General features: G+C 34.8%; 1 long non-coding RNA gene across 1 annotated transcript; it reads left to right on the forward strand.

Annotated features, from left to right (window-relative positions):
* Positions 1-5,600: 5,600 nt before the first annotated feature.
* LOC122629789 lies at positions 5,601-15,961 on the forward strand. Its single transcript, XR_006327348.1, has 3 exons — positions 5,601-5,760; positions 14,170-14,394; positions 15,153-15,961. It is a non-coding gene; the product is annotated as an uncharacterized LOC122629789 (long non-coding RNA).
* The last annotated feature ends 3,232 nt before the right edge of the window (positions 15,962-19,193 follow it).

The following is a 19,193-nucleotide window of genomic DNA, read 5'->3' on the forward strand; positions in this document are numbered from 1 at the left end:
ATTACTATAATGAAGTTAAAAGTAAAACATACAAAACGAAATAATACAAAATAAAAATATAATTATAATTTATATTTACAAATATTTGTCGATGCATTAAATATTTTTGAAAGAGGACTGATTCGTTGAATGAATAATTAAATATTAATATAGACAAGGTAAAAGATCCCTTTACATGATAAAAGAATCGAATGTTCGATAGAAATAATGAAATAAGATGATGTATGTACGCGGATAAACGTACGCGATTCGATTTTTGAAACTATTTCCCGGGCTGACTGAGGCATAAAGGTTTTGTTACGAGGATATCTAAAAATGCAAGCTAGGCTTCGTGTCACTATAGACGTAGGTTTGGCCCTTTGATCGTTGATTCATATCACCGATGAAAACGTTATGTCGATGCTCGCTGACAAAGCTAAACCGAAATCCAATTTACCAACGTAAAAAATTAATCTGTTCCGACCAGCGTAACTAACTTGGGCCGATGATACCACGCTAGTGATACGTTGACAGATAGTTGTTTTTGCGCTAGCAAGCGAGAGCTGGCGCAGCAATAGCAACACCAATATCATTCGATTGCGTATCCAGCAATATCTCACGTATGTATATCATAGAGAATGTTCGTTTCTGACAGCAGCAAATCGATTGTTCTCTTTCATTTTTAATCGACTCAAAGTACGAAACCAATCAGTAATTTGCATTTTCAATATGTACTTATATACTTGCTGCACAGAGAAAATTTCATATAAGTATTTATGTATAGGCATTTACCTATGCAATAAAGAGATTCAATGGATAAAAATCGTAAATAATATTTATGTTAATATTGCTCCTATATGATCTTATTTCTGATTTATATAACTATTTATCTCTCTTCTTCATTCTCTACGAATGCTGAGACATATTTTATCTATTTATATTTTAATGTATTTATCTCTTTAATCCTCACGTCACGACAATGTTAATTGTTAAATGCTATTTATAAGTTTGAACTTTTCATTATGGTTGATTGGCTTGAGAGTATTTGTCATCATGTGCATACGTATGTCACGTTTCCTGAAGTTCAAAGGCTAACGATATCTCGTTCCTTCGAAGATCGAGTTTCCTGTTTTAAATTTAATCCTCCGCCTGAAAAATTTCACTCGAGTCGAGAAGAAGGATCGAGTTTGAAAAGGAAGTCCAATTTTATCTTCGGTTTGTGTCAATACGACGTGAAAACATGATAAGACATGACCAAGTAGTATCGTTCGAGAATGATATTTATAAAAGATATAATTGACAGGAGGCTAATGAAGAACTTACTGAGATATGATCTCGGTATAAATATAAATTTTTACTATATAAAAATATATATACACAACTATATATAGATTTATATATTTATCATAGATTTAATAACTAACAATGTTTCTATTTTACCAATCATTTGATCGTGTGTATTAATTATTCGTAAAAATATCATTAATCACGATTGTAATCACCATTATTGTAATAATATATATGTGTGCGTACGCGCGCGCGTTTCTTTATATGCACTTTTACATGCATTTAATATGACATTAAGAAAATTTCATTAGAAAATTTTCCAATCGTTATTTCCAAATCTGTAATTCAAAAATTTCATCTTTTATACTCGGTAGGTATTATTAGAATTAATTTAGCTGAGCGAGAGTTTCGTAGAGTAGAGACCTTAATTATTCGGATGGCTTCTTAATTTAATTGCTTTAATTAGCGGTCCCGCGTGATCACGGCACGGTAACGCCACGAAGCGTTTTTCTCGGTGCACCGCGAGCTTAAGCGTAGTTTATGCGGATCTCGATCGTACAAGAAACGCGAGATTTCTTCCGCACGTTTCTTTCATTCGCATTTTGCTTATCGTATCGACTTGTATATTTCACGAGAGAACATAACGAATGATCTTACTAGGTAAAGAGAAACGATCAGCGATCTCGAAACGATAATACGATTCTCTCCATTTTCTCACGGAAGTTAAATTTATTCTATAAGACATTATAATTTTTTATTCATTTATAAAGTAAATAATATAAATATAAATGTTTGAAGAATCTCTCTTTTTATTATTAATCGATATCTATTATGGTTACACTGTTTTATTTTACTTCAAGGATCCATCGTACCACGAATAATCATACCACTCGGAAGGTTAATAATCAAGTCTCAAAGAACGAACGATTCATAAACAATAGAACTGAAAATGCAGCATCCCGGTACTCGTAGTTCCTACGAGAGAGATTTACCCGTATAGTCACATCGTCCTGCACATCCGTGCAAACATACGCGTGGAGAAAATATATTTCCGCGAGCCCGTAATTAAGTACTCGACGCCGAGAATCGCATTGGGATTGGTGAAAACAACTCTCGGAGCACGTCCACTCGAGTGTCCGGGAGCTTCCCTCTTCGCATAATTAAGCCCTTAACATTCCACGTCTCTTCTTCGTATTCTACCTCCGTTCACTGGAATGCACTTTCGTTCGTCGTTCTTTTCCTTCTTCGGACGTTCGTAATACGCGTCGAGGCAGCAAGTTGAATCCCTGCTGATGTCTCTTCTCTCATTCTCTTTCTCTCTCTTTCTTACCAAGTGGATGACAAATTTACCTTTTAACGCGTGTTCCTAGATTTAAATATGTTTCTCTCTCTCTTTCTTTCTTTCTTTCTTTCTCTGGTACAAATATAATAAAACGATACGCGAGAAAAAGTCATACGATAAAATAATTGTAAGAAAAACGAAATAATAATAATAATAATAATAGTAATAATCCACTATATTAATAATATAAATATGATATAAATAAGAAAATAAAATGGATGCAAAAATAAAAAAGTAGAAGAAAGTGGTGACACGAAATAAAAGGATCGAGAAGAAAATGTGATGTTGTTTAAAATCATGCGCAAGTCACGTAAGATATTCGTCCGTTCGGCTTTGAAATAAAACCGTGAATAAATATTTCAGCACCCACCATAGTTGCCGCAGCAGTCGAGAAGGAAGCGTAATAAATGCTTGAATTTAAAGTACATCATTCCAACGATGTCTTCCCACGAATGGCTAGATATGCGCGTATCATGCTCCTCTTGCGTGTAAGTACATACATATATACTAGGAAACGCGTAAAATCGGAGCGTTAAACACGGCTTGTTTCCTCGCTGAGGAAAAACGCGTATGCACATACTAACTGTGCCTATTACACGGTGCACTAAAACTCGGATCTTTAAACGCGAACTTACTCGCGCGAGTAGAGTTCACAATTTACGAAGTAGGCGCGCGTGCACGTCTATGTATGTGTGTATACATATGTTTATATGTTGTATCAAGCATCGTGAAAAGTTATGACTTTATCATTTTAATCCTGAAATATAATTATTATTTTCAGTAATATACAATAATACGTACAAGACAAACTGAAATGCATCTAGAAATTTTAGAGTATATACAACTTTTGACTATAGGTATATGTAAATATACGTAGAAATCTCTTGTTATGAAGTAAGTATAATTAAGTGGCTCGTAAAGGGGGGAGAGAGAGAGAAAGAGAGAGGGAGTGGGAAAGGAAGGGAGGGACAAAGGGAGGGAGACCAAAGGGAGGGAGAGAAAGTACTTTGTACGAATCTTCCGTGGCATTTCTCACTGAGCAGGCCGTCTTCTTCTCTCTAATCTTCTCCGATTTCGACGAAATCCTATCGTACCATTATTATCGAGATAGACGAGAGAGAAGAAAACGAGACTTCGTCTGTAATTTCGGACGTCTTTCGAGACACCTCCGGTCGTTATCTCGGCACAGACTCTAAACAAGCGATGACTTAGAGCCTAAGGCAAGACAAAAGGATACTCTTTCCTTCTTCTCACTGCAAGTATTGTAAAAATAATCGATCGAAGCAGAGAAACAAAGAGTTTGAATATTATCATGTAACTTTGAGAGAAAGTTTACCAACAATTTTTCATTCAATAATTATGCGGATATCGAATTTCATATCGTTTAAGTATCTTCGATCGAGACTTTGAGAAAAGTTTCGTATTTCAATCGATGAAAGCAACATTCTAGAATAATATATGACCGTAAAGTTGTCGTTGAAGTCAATTTTTATTTTGAAAAAATTTATAATAAATTTCACTGTTCAATTAAGAGTAAATTAATCTGACCGAGCGCCATATTATATTACATAAATTTGATCCGATATAAATAGATATGTACATGGAATGTATAATTTTTATTACTTTTAAATATTGCGTATATACACGTAAATGGAAACTTTAAAAAATACATTAACATTTTTTATTTCCTTATATGTAGTATTAGAATATGGCTAATGTAGTATCGCGTGTCGTCATGGTTATACTCCGAAATCGTAAACACTTCACGGTGATCCAGCTTGACAAAGAGAGAGAAACACGCAGTTAACTCGATTTGGTTTATGTCGGTACCTTTGAATACAGTTTACGAGCCAAAATACCCCTTACCTCTTTCATTTCCAAGTATATTATTAATAACAGCATCATAACAAAAGGTTCCGATATCGTTCCTTCTTCGAACGATCATATTCATTATTCCTGATGGTCTAAAGATACGATAACATCGATAAGAATATAGCTGTTTAAGTCCCCTCTCTTTCGATAACGTAAAATCTATGTCGTACTACGTAAGTACGTGTTGGATATTTTTTCTGCGAAGAATATTATACGATCGATCGTTTTTAAAATAGACATCGAGAATGTTCGATGCTTCTTCCAATCTTGTACACGTGTATAATTTATAAAATGAAAAGTATATGAAACCACAACGTAAAAGAGATAAAAATAGTTTGGATGTCATAAAAAAAGTAATCAAAATTCACAACTGAATCAGTTAAACTACGAGTGAGATAACATAAAGAAAGAAATGTGTCAGTTTACATTGAGAATTGTAAATATTGTTCAGTATAATTAAGAAAATGGAAAAATAAAAAACATGAGAAGAAGAGACACTACGAGCGAGAAAAAGGGAGACAGGGAGAGAGAGAAAGAGAGAGAAAGAGAGAGAAAGAGAGGGAGAGAGAGAGAGAGATCCACTCAAATATTTGGCTCGACCACAATTTCGAAAAAAAAGAAAAATGAAACACAAACAGAGAAAGCAGAGAGAGAGAGAGAGAGAGAGAGAGAGAGAGAGAGAGACAAATAGAGAGAAACAGAAAAGGAAAAGGAAGAAGGGATATCGTTGACGAGAGAGGAAACACGATATTGGTTGCCATCGATTGATATAGTATGCAAAACTAAATAGAAAAAAAATATGAATCTGGTCCTCGCAGTACGAGAAGAGTCAAAGCCGATGAGCATTTGGGTCAAGCTCGTGGAAGACCGTATTCAAGTCTCTTTTGAATTTTACTAAAGAAAATTATACTCTTAGCAGCGTAAACCATGCATTGTTTTCACTTGAAGTAAATAAATCAGAAATAGCTGAAGTAATGCAATTTTTAACGTCATTTGTAAAATTAATTGTATAACATTTCTCTTCAAATGAACATTTTGATATCGTTTCCTCTAGAAGAAGAAGAAGAAGAAGAGGAGGAGGAGGAGGAGGAGGAAGAAGAGAAAGAGAGAAAGAGAGAGAAAGAGATAGAGAGTAAAATGAAGTGACACAATTTTCGCAAGCGCAAAACCGTGAAATATTGAGTCGTATGCGCAGACGTGAGCACAAACGTAAAGTTCTCCAACGGCGTACAGAGACACGATGATTTTCCTTGCGGACCGTCGACAAAAGGGAGACAACGGTAAGTGAGTTTCAGCTTTCGTTAGACGGCACAAGGCGAGCGCACCGGGTAATCCGATTCTCTTGCCAAATGGGAATGTTGCTGGATTGGTTTATCCGTTGCCCTCGAGAAACAGATGTCCCGTTTACAAGGGCACGCTCTCCTTCTCGACACTCCGCGTTCTTACAGATTATTTGTAATTGAATTTCCGACTGCCTTCTTCGCGTTAAAACATTTTCGATTTTAAGTTAACTCCGAGAATGATGGAATGAATTTTGACCAATAGCATTTAACTATTTTCTGTGTTAATAATAAAAAGAAAAAGTTATATTTTTAAATAGAATAATACTACTTCGAAAATAACGTTCATGATGTTAATAAATTGTATTCTTTAACAAATCTAATATTTATATACATAGCTTCAATAGAAATAAATCGTTCGGGTAGAAAGAAATGAGAAAATTCAATTTTCATTTGAAGTTTTAACCACCGAATGTTTTTTGCTTGGCTAAATAGAACGATCAACAAAGGTACGTTGGTAATAAACGAACAGAGCCAAATATATAAAAAGGAAGTGAAAGGAAAAGAAACAATGGAGAACGAAAAAGGTGAAACGAAGTTATAAACTAAAGAATTTTATTTTCGTTTTTTTTTTTTTTAAGGGAGTACTCCAAAGCGCGAGTATTTAATAATAAAATAAGGTTAATTGAAATTAATAAATAACGTGTCATCGTTATTGAATGAACTTGATCGGTTTTTTGAAATGATATAATAATTATTATCGCAGAAAGCGATGAAATATCATTAGTTCAAATGTTCATATGAGAAATGAAATGCGAAATCATATGAGCGAGATAACGAGAAGATAAAAAGATTCGCGTAACATTAAACCGGGAACGCTGTTATACTAAATTATCAAAAAAAAAAAGAAAGAAAAAAGCATTAAAAAAAAAAATAAAAAATACGGCGCTCTCTATGGTCATGATTAAAAACAAAAGATTTCTTTCATAGTTATATTACCGTTCCTGCTGGGCATTTGTTTAAATAACGTCTCGTTGTATTGGCGAGTATTCGATCACTGCATTGTCTTTTTTTCTTTCTTTCAATTCGTTGGTGCGTAGTCTCAAATGAATAAGTCGCTTTTATGAAGCTGCCGTCAGCTTTACTCTTTTTCACGATGCATGGTTACTCACATTGGTTGTATTTAACACCTTACACCTTTGGCCTTCTTCTTATGATGACTTTTCATGGCTCGGCTGTTCGCACTTCGGGGGTCCATGAGAGAGAAGGAGAAAGAGAGAAAGAAAGAGAGAGAGAGAGAGAGAGAGAAAGAGAGAGAGTGAATGATGGAGGAAGGGACACGAAAGGCTTCGCAACTCCGCGTGAGAGAGACTTATAAACTTCCTCTTTCTCTCGGCTCTCTTCGCTTTTAAGTTTTCTCTCTTTTTTTCTTTTTTGAATAAACAGACTGCCTCCGGTCCAGCTTTCGTACGCTCAGTCCATGCAGCCTTCGTCATTGTGGTCTGCTCCTACCGTGAAGAATAACGGCGACCTCCTGACGTGAGAAGCCTCGTTCCACCAGGTGGAGACGCAAAGTCCTCTCCATTCTCTTATTTCTTTTTTTTCTTTCTTTCTTTCTTTTATTATTCCTTTCTTTCCTTTTATCCTTATTTGATTTTATTTCTTCTCTTTGCTGATAAAACGTGACTTCTCGAAGCAACAAGAATTGTGAAAATGTCGTTTCAAAAACGTCGATCGATAAAGAAGTAAAATTAAAATATACCGATAAATAATTATAGACGAATTAGAAGGTGCAAATTTCAAATTTCATTAAAAATGTTTCGTCCTTCAAAATATCTCGATATTTTGTTCTGTGAAATATCAAAAAGATTTTCCATTATAATAGTATTAATTGATATAAAGGATAAAATTATTGTCCACTTTTATGTAGATATATTTCTTTTTCATAACTATTTCTACTATTCATTCATTTTCATCATGTATACGAAAATATAATAATTTTATTCGTGATGCTATCGAGGAGAGCGATTTAATTGACGCGAGTCCTCTCTCTCTCCCTCTCTCTCTCTTTCTCTCTCTCTCTCTCTTTCCCTCATTTACCTAATCCACTTCCTAGTCGCATCCGCGCGTCTCACTCTCCCTGTGGACCGAAAGGCATCTTCTCTCCCATTATGCCATAATGGCATAATAATTTGTATATTCCGCGATATGGTTTCCAATTTCCAGCGCTGATGCAGTCGACTCCTACCATCCTGTATGGATAGTACATACTAGATATGTGCATACAGTGTTCCGTGCACTGAGCCCCTTCTGTCTCTCTTGCTCTCTAGCGTGATAGTGAGTTACGACTATCATAACGATGCAAACGGTCACGTGCCTCGCGAGGCATCGGATTGGTAACTATTCACCAAGTTATTCATTATTTATCGGTCTTACTTTGTCTGTACGATGTCTGAAGTTTTACTTTCCATTATGTAGATAATTCTTACTTGTATTTATATATCTATTTTCCAATTAATTAATTAATGTATGTATATGTATATATATATATGTATATAAACTATTCGTTGTATAGTATATTACAGTGTACGTAATTACGTTAAAATGATAGCGATCTTTTTTTAAAATAATACGTATAAGTTAATATAAGATAAAACGAACGAAAGACGAGTAATGCAATACTTGTACGTGTAAGTACTTACTCAAGAATACGTTTTCCATATTTGGCTATCGCAGATGTCATAGTATTTGATAAATAATTATCAAAATAAATTATTACGTCTCGTAAATAAAATCGCTAGTTGAAGTTTTTCGCGGGCCTTTGAAATATGACTGCCTCGCTCGTGGAAATAAATTACTCCGACGCATCTGAACATCTATGTATATATGTATGTACCAAGGTAGAGAAACTTTTCGTGAAATATTTAATCCTGTATATCGAAGTAAATTACGTATTTTGATATTTATGTGGGCTTATAATCAGTAAAAATTTATTCAACGAAAAAACGTTAAACAAAACTTTTTTCGTTATTGTTTTTTATTTAATGTTGTCCGATGAAACGAAAAACACATACGTTTTGTATGCGTACAACGTAATACGATATTTAATTTAACCATATTAGAATCTTATCTTCTCATCAAAAGAAATAAATCGTAGAAAAAAGAGGTTGGAGAGAGAGCGGCATGGAGGGAGAGATCGAATTAAGTGATATTTATGTTCCCTTTTTTCGTTTCTTCGTTTAATTCAAACTCATTAGTATGTCTACTATGTGATAAGCTTTGTGGATAAGAAAATTTCTCGTCAACACGAGAAACGTCGTCGTATTTTCTGCATTCGAAAGAGCCCACGCTAATGAGACCTACGCGATATCCTATCTTACGACTCGGATCACGATTCAGCAATCACCAGGTTCAAACGTTTCGACTCTTCCACGTGAATCTTCTGAAACTGGATAGGGAGATGCCCATATACAGGGTGTCTCGTTTCTGTCCTCGACATGTTTTTCACATTTGATAAAACTGAAGCACTTAACTTTATGCGAAAAAATGAAAAAACGCTATCTAGATCTTCTCGAGAAAAGAAGGAAGAATTCCTTTTTGACGATCTATAAATTTGTTTGTTCGAAAGAGATGTCTATCGAGTACCATAACTCTTATTGGAAATCTATAAACAGTGTTACGGAAAAAGCTCGTGTTGAGGAAGCTCGTAATAAAAGGTAAGGAAGGTGGGTCCGATGACTGTCGAAGCGAGAAGATAGGAAAACAGGCTGGAATTACGTTCTGTATTTCAGTTTTTTTTTTTTTTTACTTTTTATACTAACACACTTGAATCGCTGACTTTCTTTTTCTCTTTAACACACACACAACTTCTTATCGATAAAATAGAAAGCTAATATAAGATGACAGAAAAAAGTAATAACTACATAAATATACATTAATTGATATTTCAAACTGACGATATAAAATAATGAAAAGGAAAAAAATTCGATAGGAAAGTCGGAGCAATAAATTTTTTAAAAACGAAGGACGATCGATAGCGAAATATTGTTAGAGCAAAAGTACACGTAGACGAGAAGGAATAAAATTGTAAATTGATTCGGGGATCGACGTACGGGCAAACGACTATGGACGGTTGGCAGCGAAAAGAAATAACGCCGATAAGCACCAGCGATGGATTTATCGGCCATTTCGTGAAGTACGGCTTACACGGTGCTTCAAAAGTCGTCGCTCGTGCGTCCTGACGTTTTCGTGGAGAAAGGGGAAATGAAAAGTGGGAGGACGCTAGAAAGACCAAAAGCGATCGAGTCACGCCAGCCACTCTTATAAACACGGCTTTCTTCTCTAATGGCCGTTGTGTTATTATGATGAACAGAAAGAGAGAAAGAGAAAAAGAAAGAAAGAGGGGTAGTTGTGCTGGTATAAAACTCGAAGCTACCTAAATTACCGCGATACGCCATTATTTAACTCGACTCCACCCGACTCGACTCGTTTGTTACATATTGAGAGAGAGAGAGAGAGAGAGAGAGAGAGCTCGCAAAATTTCAAATTTCGAAATAAATAGATTCGAATTACATACACGTATTCGAAATTAACCTACATTTTCTAGAGAATTAATGGAGAACTTGGGATTAAGTAAAGAGAGGGGGAAGGGATTACTAAACTAGGGCTATCCGCGTGATCTAGGCTCGTCCGTCAACGACGATATTGTCCTCGACGTACCGTTAATGCGACGTGTTCCAACCGTGTTGATCGCTGGTCTTTGTTAATGAATTATAGGCATTCGTCCCCTGCCGTGTCTCGTCCTATGTGCACGTTCGATGACGGTACCGTACTTCTCTTTCTCTCTTGTTCTATTTAGCCCGAATTGGTTAATGGGTCAGCGATGGCGTGACTAAATTATTCTGTTAGTTAATATATATTATACGTATATAGATACATAATAATATGGATAGCCATATATGAATATGCATAATTATTCTTATTCTTTTTTTATCACTGTTTCTCTCTCTTTCTGTCTCTCTCTCTCTCTCTCTTTCTTTCTCTTTTTTTCTCTTTCTCTCTTATCCTCTCTTTTACTCTTTTTCTCTTCGAAATGACGTTGACGAAGAACGAACGGTTCGGCGCAACATGAAAAAAATTTCTATATGATGTCGAGTAAGAATAAGAGCAAAGACCTTCAGCTTTATTCTCTGCTCTGATGCGATGTCTATCGTTTTAATCGTTCGCCTTACAAGCGGCACTAGCGAGAAACACGTGTATTGCCACCCGACTTACTGCTTTTCGAAAGACCCTTTCGGAATTCCCGTAAAACGAACATAGGGAGAACGGCTGAATGAAAATAAAGAGAGAAAAGATCGCTTTTTTCACGGTATCACACGCACGAACGTAATACAGAATATTTTGACGATAAAAATGATTCGTTGTTTTCTACGGCAGAGTTATTTTCTTTTTTCTTCTTTCTCTCGACATCAAATGAAAGGAAATTTTTATTCATATTTTATAACAACGATATACGTGTTCCTACAGTGTCTGTGATATATAAAAAGAAGAAAAAGATATATATAAAAATGTAAATATATTAACGCAACGTTCAACCGCAATGCACATCAAATTTAACAAGTAGACAAACAACTAACAAGAGGTTTACAAAGTTACGGTTAAAAGGATCGACGTGAAGGGACGAATAGAAGCAAGATGGAGCAAGAACAAGAAGACAGAGACTTCAACAAGATCATTTCCTGGAAGTACCATGAACACCTGTCCACCGTACTGTCTCTCTGAAACTCATAGGTACGTCCGTACTTTTCACTTATCGCTACGTGATGAGAAGACCGGATTAAAGAACACCAGATTTCCAATCATGAAGAGACCATCTTAAATTCCTCGCTTCCACCATATCCAGCGCATTATACTTAGTTGTGTTCGCTATGTGTATGTACTCTCTGTACGATCGAGTCTTTAACATAGGATTAATAATCTGCTTAATATAAATGTAATACGCTTAATATATTTGATAAAGTTGTAAGGATAACTATAGAGATTAATACGAACACAAGATGATTATCAAAATTTATAAGTACATAAAATAATTTTGGATAAGTTTAACAAATATTAATATAATTTATTAACAAGTATCAATAGCTGATTAAAAAAGTTATTTTACTTTTTAAATAATTAAATCTTTCAAATAATCAGAAGGGTATAAAATGAATCCCTAAGAGAATCATCTTGTAAAGAAAGTAGAATAAGAAACGACGGCTTTATTATCTTCGAAACAAACTCGATCGACTCCAAATTTATAGAAGTAGTAAGTTAACTTTCTATCTCGATGAATTAATATATATATATATATATATATATATATATATATATATATGTATATGTATATAAACGGGAATTTTGTATAATATGCTGGTTAATTTGATGCAAAGAGATGATCGAAAAAATATCGCCATCATGTAATAGACGTAAAATTCCTTCTTTGGATTTTTACGAGTCATCCGGTAGACCAGCCATTCTTGCGATAATACCGCCGTAGATGGCAATTTGTTAAACCCCTACGTACGTTTCCGTGGCTCTAAAAGATTCGCTCGGATTCATCCACTTAACGCCGATCATACGGGTATCCACGAAAATTCAACGGGATGTGATTCTATGTTCCATTAGTCATAAAATCGAGTTCAATATCCGACATTGTCATCGAGAAACCCGTAAAAGATCCTTCAGATCTGGAATCGTGGAGAAGATGGGAAAAGGGTCAGAATTTTATGGCTGCTATGAAGGTCATAATGCCCGATGGACAATCGATACGTGATCGTTATTTACGAAGGAGTATTTCGATAACTTACGAATTTAGTAAGGATCAAAATTTTCCAGGACGTATGATGCAAAATGCATCAAATATTCAGGAAAGAACATCCATCTTTAGTCGCAAAGAATATGTTATAATGAAAAGTATAAATATATTTTCATTTCCATAAAGCTCTTTTATTTCTGTTGCAACAGTTTGTACTGAATTAGAATAGACATAGATCGATGTGTCACTGTTAATCTTGATATCTCGTCCAATGGCTTTCTATCTCTCTTGCATCATTGTACTATATAGCTATATGAATCTTATTGTTAGTGATCTTGGTGATATTATAGGACGGAAATTACAAGTTTCATGAAGTGTGATTCGCACGAAGATAACAATACTACTATAAACTGTTGGTCGAATGAAATTTATCTAATAATGATAGTATGAATGATGATCTTAAAGCTCGTAACAAATCAAGTCGATTCCAATTTCAAACAAGTTCTGTAATAATTGATGACGATGTTATTTTATAAATGATAATCGTTTTGAAATTGAACGAATCTTCTATGAATAAAACTGACACGTTATACAAAATCTACGAAATTGAGAAAAAAATATTATTTTATTCATTACTATAAGATTGTCTAGATCTTTTTATACAACAATTCTTCTGAAAATCTAATGTCGTTTGATAACTTTTTGGATTAAAAAAGGACTATCTCTTTCTCTTTTTTCACATAGTCCCTTAAGGACAACTTCTTCCTTCGGAAAATTTTAAGGCTAGTCAACAGACACTTGAAAATACCTTATATCGTATATATAGCGCGTATGAAACCACCACTTTGGAACTAAACCAGGCCGGTAGATGGTTAAGAAGGGTAGTTAGGAGTTAATTCGCGTTACCGTGTTCTACGTATGGAAAGTTAGTTCAGCCGCAGTCCTTCCGTTGCGCACGGAGACTCTCTCAGCTGGCAGTCGTGATAGCTGAGAATGGTTATGAGAAGGAGAGAAAGAGAGAGGGAGAGAGAGAGAGAGAGAGAGAGGATAAATGAGAGAGTGTGAGAAATTGTGAGAGGAGGGCTGAAGGGTGGAAGGAAGGAGCGTTAACCTCCAAGACAGCCGACGTCCTTTCTCGATCTTTGGCGGTGAACAGATACGCGCGTGTGTGAGTACACACTTGGAATAACAAGTGGCTCTGGACTTGATTTCTCTCTCTTCTATCTCTTTCTCTCTCCCTCTGTTCTCAGACGCTCGACATTCCACGAGACCAATCCTAAAGTGGATCCGCTCGGATCTGTTTTCTTTTTCATGTATTCGTGACATTTGGAAGTGATCGTAACTTCACGGTCAATAATCTAAAATAATTGGACGAGAAACTTTCTTTATTTTCTTTTCTTTTTTTACTTAGAAATCGATCGGTCAGATTAATGAAATACGCGAAGAAGAAAATTATCAATTGCTTGAATTCTTCTTCTACCTATCTTAGATTGATAATTTATAAAATAAATGATTAGACTTTGGCTTGTCTTTAAAAGCTTTTTAAAATAGGTACGAAAAGTTTAATATCAATCCCATTCCATTTCTCGTACTGCCGATCCTGTGCATTTCAGGTGACTTATCACCCGTGCCAGAAGGAATTACGAGCTTCTAAAAGGAGAGAAAGAAAAAAGGAAAAGAGTGAAAGAGAAAGAGAGAAAAAGAGAAAAAAGGAGAGGAAAAGAAAGAGAGAGAGGAAGAGTGAGACATTGGAACACCCGAGAGTACGAGAAGAAGGTTCGATCGATCGATCCGTAAAACAACAAAGTCATTATCTGCTTCGGACGTTCGAGCACAAGGTAAACCGTCTTTCGTACTTTGGACTAGGGATTGTTTTACCGGAAGTCAAAGAGGTCACTCTCTATGTCCAAGCTGACAAGGTTAGCTGACAATTTCACTTTACCTGTTAGTTGATTTGAACCTGTTGAGAAATCTCGAATTATCACGTTTAATGACGTTTTATCCACAGATAAATTCTCTCTAAGTATTGTTTGTAAGAAATTTTCTAATTTGGTATTTTTGTAAACTATCAAATTAAAAGGATGAGAATGATCACTTAATATGATAAAGAATATCATATTTTTCATCTTATAAATTATTTCTGACGTGCACATCGATTTCTTCTATAAGTTATTATAATATCATTCCGAAATTATTTTTATTAAGGAATTAAATGTTCCCGTTACTTTATCTCTCATTAAATTCTTGAATAAAAAAAGATATATTTATAATTAAATTTACTTATATAATTATTAATGAATCTGTTCAAAAAAATATCTACATTTTTGACTATTTCGATATCCACGAACGAAGGATAACACATTTACGTACTGAATTCGTAATCATATCGATCTTACGAAGGGTAGAATTAGGTCAAATGGTCAACGTTTCCAATCGATTTTTCTTGTAGATATACAGGATTTCTGTTACGTAATCCAACTTATTCGTAAAAATAACGCGAACTTCAACGTAGCAAGTGCATTCCTTTTAATTAACTCTAATTAACATTAAACTTAAACGTATCCGCTTTCATTTCATTTAATTGGCTTGTTTTTAGTGGCGCTTCCGAGAAGAGTTCCTGACGACGACGAAGATGATACGAGAAGTGAAAAAAGAGAAAGAAGAAAAGAAAGAGAGAGAGGGGAGAGAAAGCAAGAGAGAAAGAACGAAAAGAACGAACAAGGTTGTTCGATGTAGAAAAAGTGTGAGAATATTTCTGCGACTCTGTAGATCGTGCGATTCAATGATTCGCAAAAAGAAAAATCGACATCTGGAAAGAAAAAGAAAGAAAAACAGAATATATTCTCTATTGAAATAGAAGGCACGGTATAAATTACTTGAAAACATAAATTTTTATTCAGAGGTTGGCATTGGTGTGCTGCAAGAGGACTTTACTTTCTTTCTTTTTATTTTTTTTTTAACTCGCCGTTAAGTAGAGGATTACGTGATTCAAGCTATGGTAAATACCGGGAGAAGAAAAAAGACGTCATTATCGTTAACGGTGCATACCGAATGCGGGGTCATGAAGTGTGCCTTTAAGCCTCTTGGATTGGGGTATCGTCCTCGCGGAAGGTCTACATAATTTTTCTGCTTTCTGTTATATTTTTCTTGAAAAGAAACGACCGTATGAAAAGCTCTTTACTTCATGAAACAAGAATGAATAGAAGAAAAAGAGAAAGAGAAAGAAGAAAATAAAAGGAAGCAATGATCTACGAAAAGATCAATCAACCTTATAAGTCGAGCTATTTTTAATCATTGTTTTCCATTTCAAATAAAAATCTGATATAATTAAATAGGATTTCGGTATTTAAAAATTATATTTATCCATCGATTTATCTATTAACGTATCGTATAAATTTGATACAAGTTCCGTTTCAAAATATATCAGCTCAGTTTCAAAATATTTGTGTTTGATCAAAATGTTATATAATGAATCATACGTTAGCGGTTTCGGTCACATTAACTATCAAATTTCAAGATGATTTAATACTAATTTTATTACTATTTAAAGAAACTTGAATTTATAAAAAATAATCTAACTAAAATTTCTTAAACCGATAAATCATAAGAGAGAATTTGACTGGCCGATATCCTCGGTTTTATATATAGTCTTCGCGAAAGAAAGGATTCGTTCTACGGCTATAAACAATGGCTGATTGTTTTCGAGGACGGCTACGGAGGAAAATATTTAGATTAGAGCCAACGCGTACGGCTGCTAACGTCGGCGTGTGTCTTCTTAATTTTGGCCTGGCTCTTCTTGTGAATACGAGAGTTTACGATGGTAATTCCGGTATATGCCGTATGTCGAAAAAGTTTACTTTGATTATTTGTACAGCTCGAATCCGGCAGACCGTTGCATCTGCCGTGAGTATCTCCGCTCGTTACCCTCTTCGACGAACAAAATGTGTCCTGCAACGAAGCAAAATATTCTGTCCATATTCTATGAATAATAACTATGAAACAATTCAAAAATATCGCACGTTATTGTTTTTGACATTTTGAAATAACCAAAAACTGTCGAATCTCAATAGATCAATAATGAAACGAAGTTCTCGTATAGGAAAAAAAGAAGAAAATAGAAACAAAACAAAAAAAAATAATAAATGATTTTAATTATATAAAAACAAAGAAAAAACAAAAAAGATAGAAGAAATGATTAAGCAGGTACTCTACGACGAACATCGTAGATTATTCGGTTACTAGCTCCGAATAAATCGCCCGTTAACGCACAATTTTCGAACTTTCTATCCAATTTGCAAGTTCCCGTTTGGGTACTTGCTGAGAGAGAAGAAAAAAGAGGATGAAATAAGAAGGAAGACTAGCTTTTATAGGAAGATTACGGGGGGTGACGAGGTCTCGTAAAGTTTTTCTTTCCTTTTTCTCTTCTTTTTCCACGTATAATACCGCACATACATAAATCCGATTCACAAGGCGTAGGTACACGTCGGCGTAGGTACTGTAGGACTTACACATACATATATACTTGCGTTGCTCGCGTGCGCTAGCGCATGTCTATATGTTGCTCTATGCTTCGAGGAAAAACTTTTACGCTGTACTATCCCGAGAAGCGTTCTTGCTTTCTCTTCAACTATCTCCGAAATACGAACTCGCATCAATTCTTAGAAGAAAGAGAAGAAGAAGAAAAAGAAGACGAAGAAGAAGAAGAAGAAATAGAAAAAGAAGGAGAAGAAGAAGAAGAAGAAGAAGAAATAGAAAAAGAAGAAGAAGAACAAGAAGAAGAATAAAACGTATGTAGATTCTTTCTTCTAACAAAAGGATCCACGCTGACGTTCAATTGAATAGAGAAAAAGTTTGTAACTAAAATATTTCGTTCCCTCTCTTCTTAAATTTCTATCATTTTCGAATAAATTAAATAAATAAATAAAAAAGAAAAATCATTTTCGGCCATTATGGATATCCTATAGGAGATTTTTATAGTTAATATTTTTATGTTAATCCGAATAAATCTCGGGTTAACATAATGAATGATTTGTATTGAAATGAAACTATTTATATGAATAAAATGTTATTTTATTATCACCAAGTACAAATAAAAATATAAAGGGAAGAAATATGAAATACTCTGCTTCGAAGCGAATGCTTTTGTCTGGAGATTTCTAGGCCAATAAGTGTATTCGGAGATGAGATAATAAGCTGAGTCTTGTCAAATCTTTGTCTAGGTTACTAAAGGAAGTGAGGCGAGCGCCTAGCTAGGAACTTGCCTTTAATTATAGTTCTTGTCTGACTAACGTCAACAAGACGAGTACTTACTTTCTCTGGAGTTATTGTTAGTCCAATATTATTATTACAATTCAAAATTAGAAAATATAAAATTAATATTATATTAATAAATAACTTATCTAACAATACTTACAAAGTTCTTCCACATATTCAAATAAGAAGAAATTACAAATAAGAAGTAATATCAAATTGAATGTTATTATTAAATTTATTGCTGCATATAATCTAAATTATATTCATTAGACATCGGTTATATCGTCTATATCGGTTATATCGTTAAAGCTATAATATTGTCGATCTTAAAAATTGCATAATTTCTATTTTCCTATATCAGCGAATAATAGTGACGTGCCTGAATCGATTACGAAGAGTGAGATTGGTGGAAGGAGAAATAGGATGAAAGGTATGGCAACGGAGAGGGAGAAGGGAGAAGGGTTAAGGGAAGGATCGAGAGTTATGGAGAACGTACTGCGACGAATCTTGCGGTTTTGTCGGTCGCACGGGACACGTCGCGTGACGTGTACGGTTTTGCAGATCACGTGTAGATGGGTGAACCGCGTTGCTTTTTGCCGGTACAGTCGGCCCGAACGATTAGTTCAGGAGTGGGGGTAGGTTCGGGAGGTGAGGCAAAGGGCTTAAGAGCGCTCGTGCGATCCGTTCACTTAATGAGGGTTAAATTATGCAGGTCTGCTCGAGAGTCTCTCGAGAGGATGGCCGGAGCTTCGAGGTGAACAGGGAAAACGGGAAGGGAAGGCGGCCGGATTTTCGAATAAAGTAGATTTATGGATCTCTCGTGAGTACTGCTACTCGGAAAAGGAGAAAAAAAATCGAAAAAGAAAACTTAGAATTTTTTCTTTCCCTTTTTTTTCTCTCCTCTCGTCCTTTTTTTCTTTCAAAACGAAGATCGTTCAGTAATTTTCATTCACGTTTCACTCTTTTGAAAAGATTTAAACTCCTCTGAGGTATGTCGAACATACTTTTGCATGGGTAAGCGTTTGCTCCAGTTTCGTACAAGTATTCGTACATAGATAATATGTATATATATATATATATATATATATATATATATATATATATATATATACGTTGATAAGTATTGTCTCGAGTTTTGCTACGAACGAATTTAGTCGGTGCCAACGTTGAAACTTCACTATGAAATATGTATAGTACTATGAAACATTTGACAGCAGTCGAGATAGTAATAAAATTCTAGGAAGTACGAGAAAAGTAAGGGAAAAGAATTTCTTGTATTTGATTTCGATTTCGCATGTACAAGGAGAAACATCTGAGTGAAAGAAACTGATTGTGAGATCATATTGTTTGATCAACTGAACGTATAATAAAATGTTGGTAGGGA

The sequence above is a fragment of the Vespula pensylvanica genome, chromosome 6, assembly GCF_014466175.1.
Source record: "Vespula pensylvanica isolate Volc-1 chromosome 6, ASM1446617v1, whole genome shotgun sequence".
Taxonomy (NCBI): domain Eukaryota; kingdom Metazoa; phylum Arthropoda; class Insecta; order Hymenoptera; family Vespidae; genus Vespula; species Vespula pensylvanica.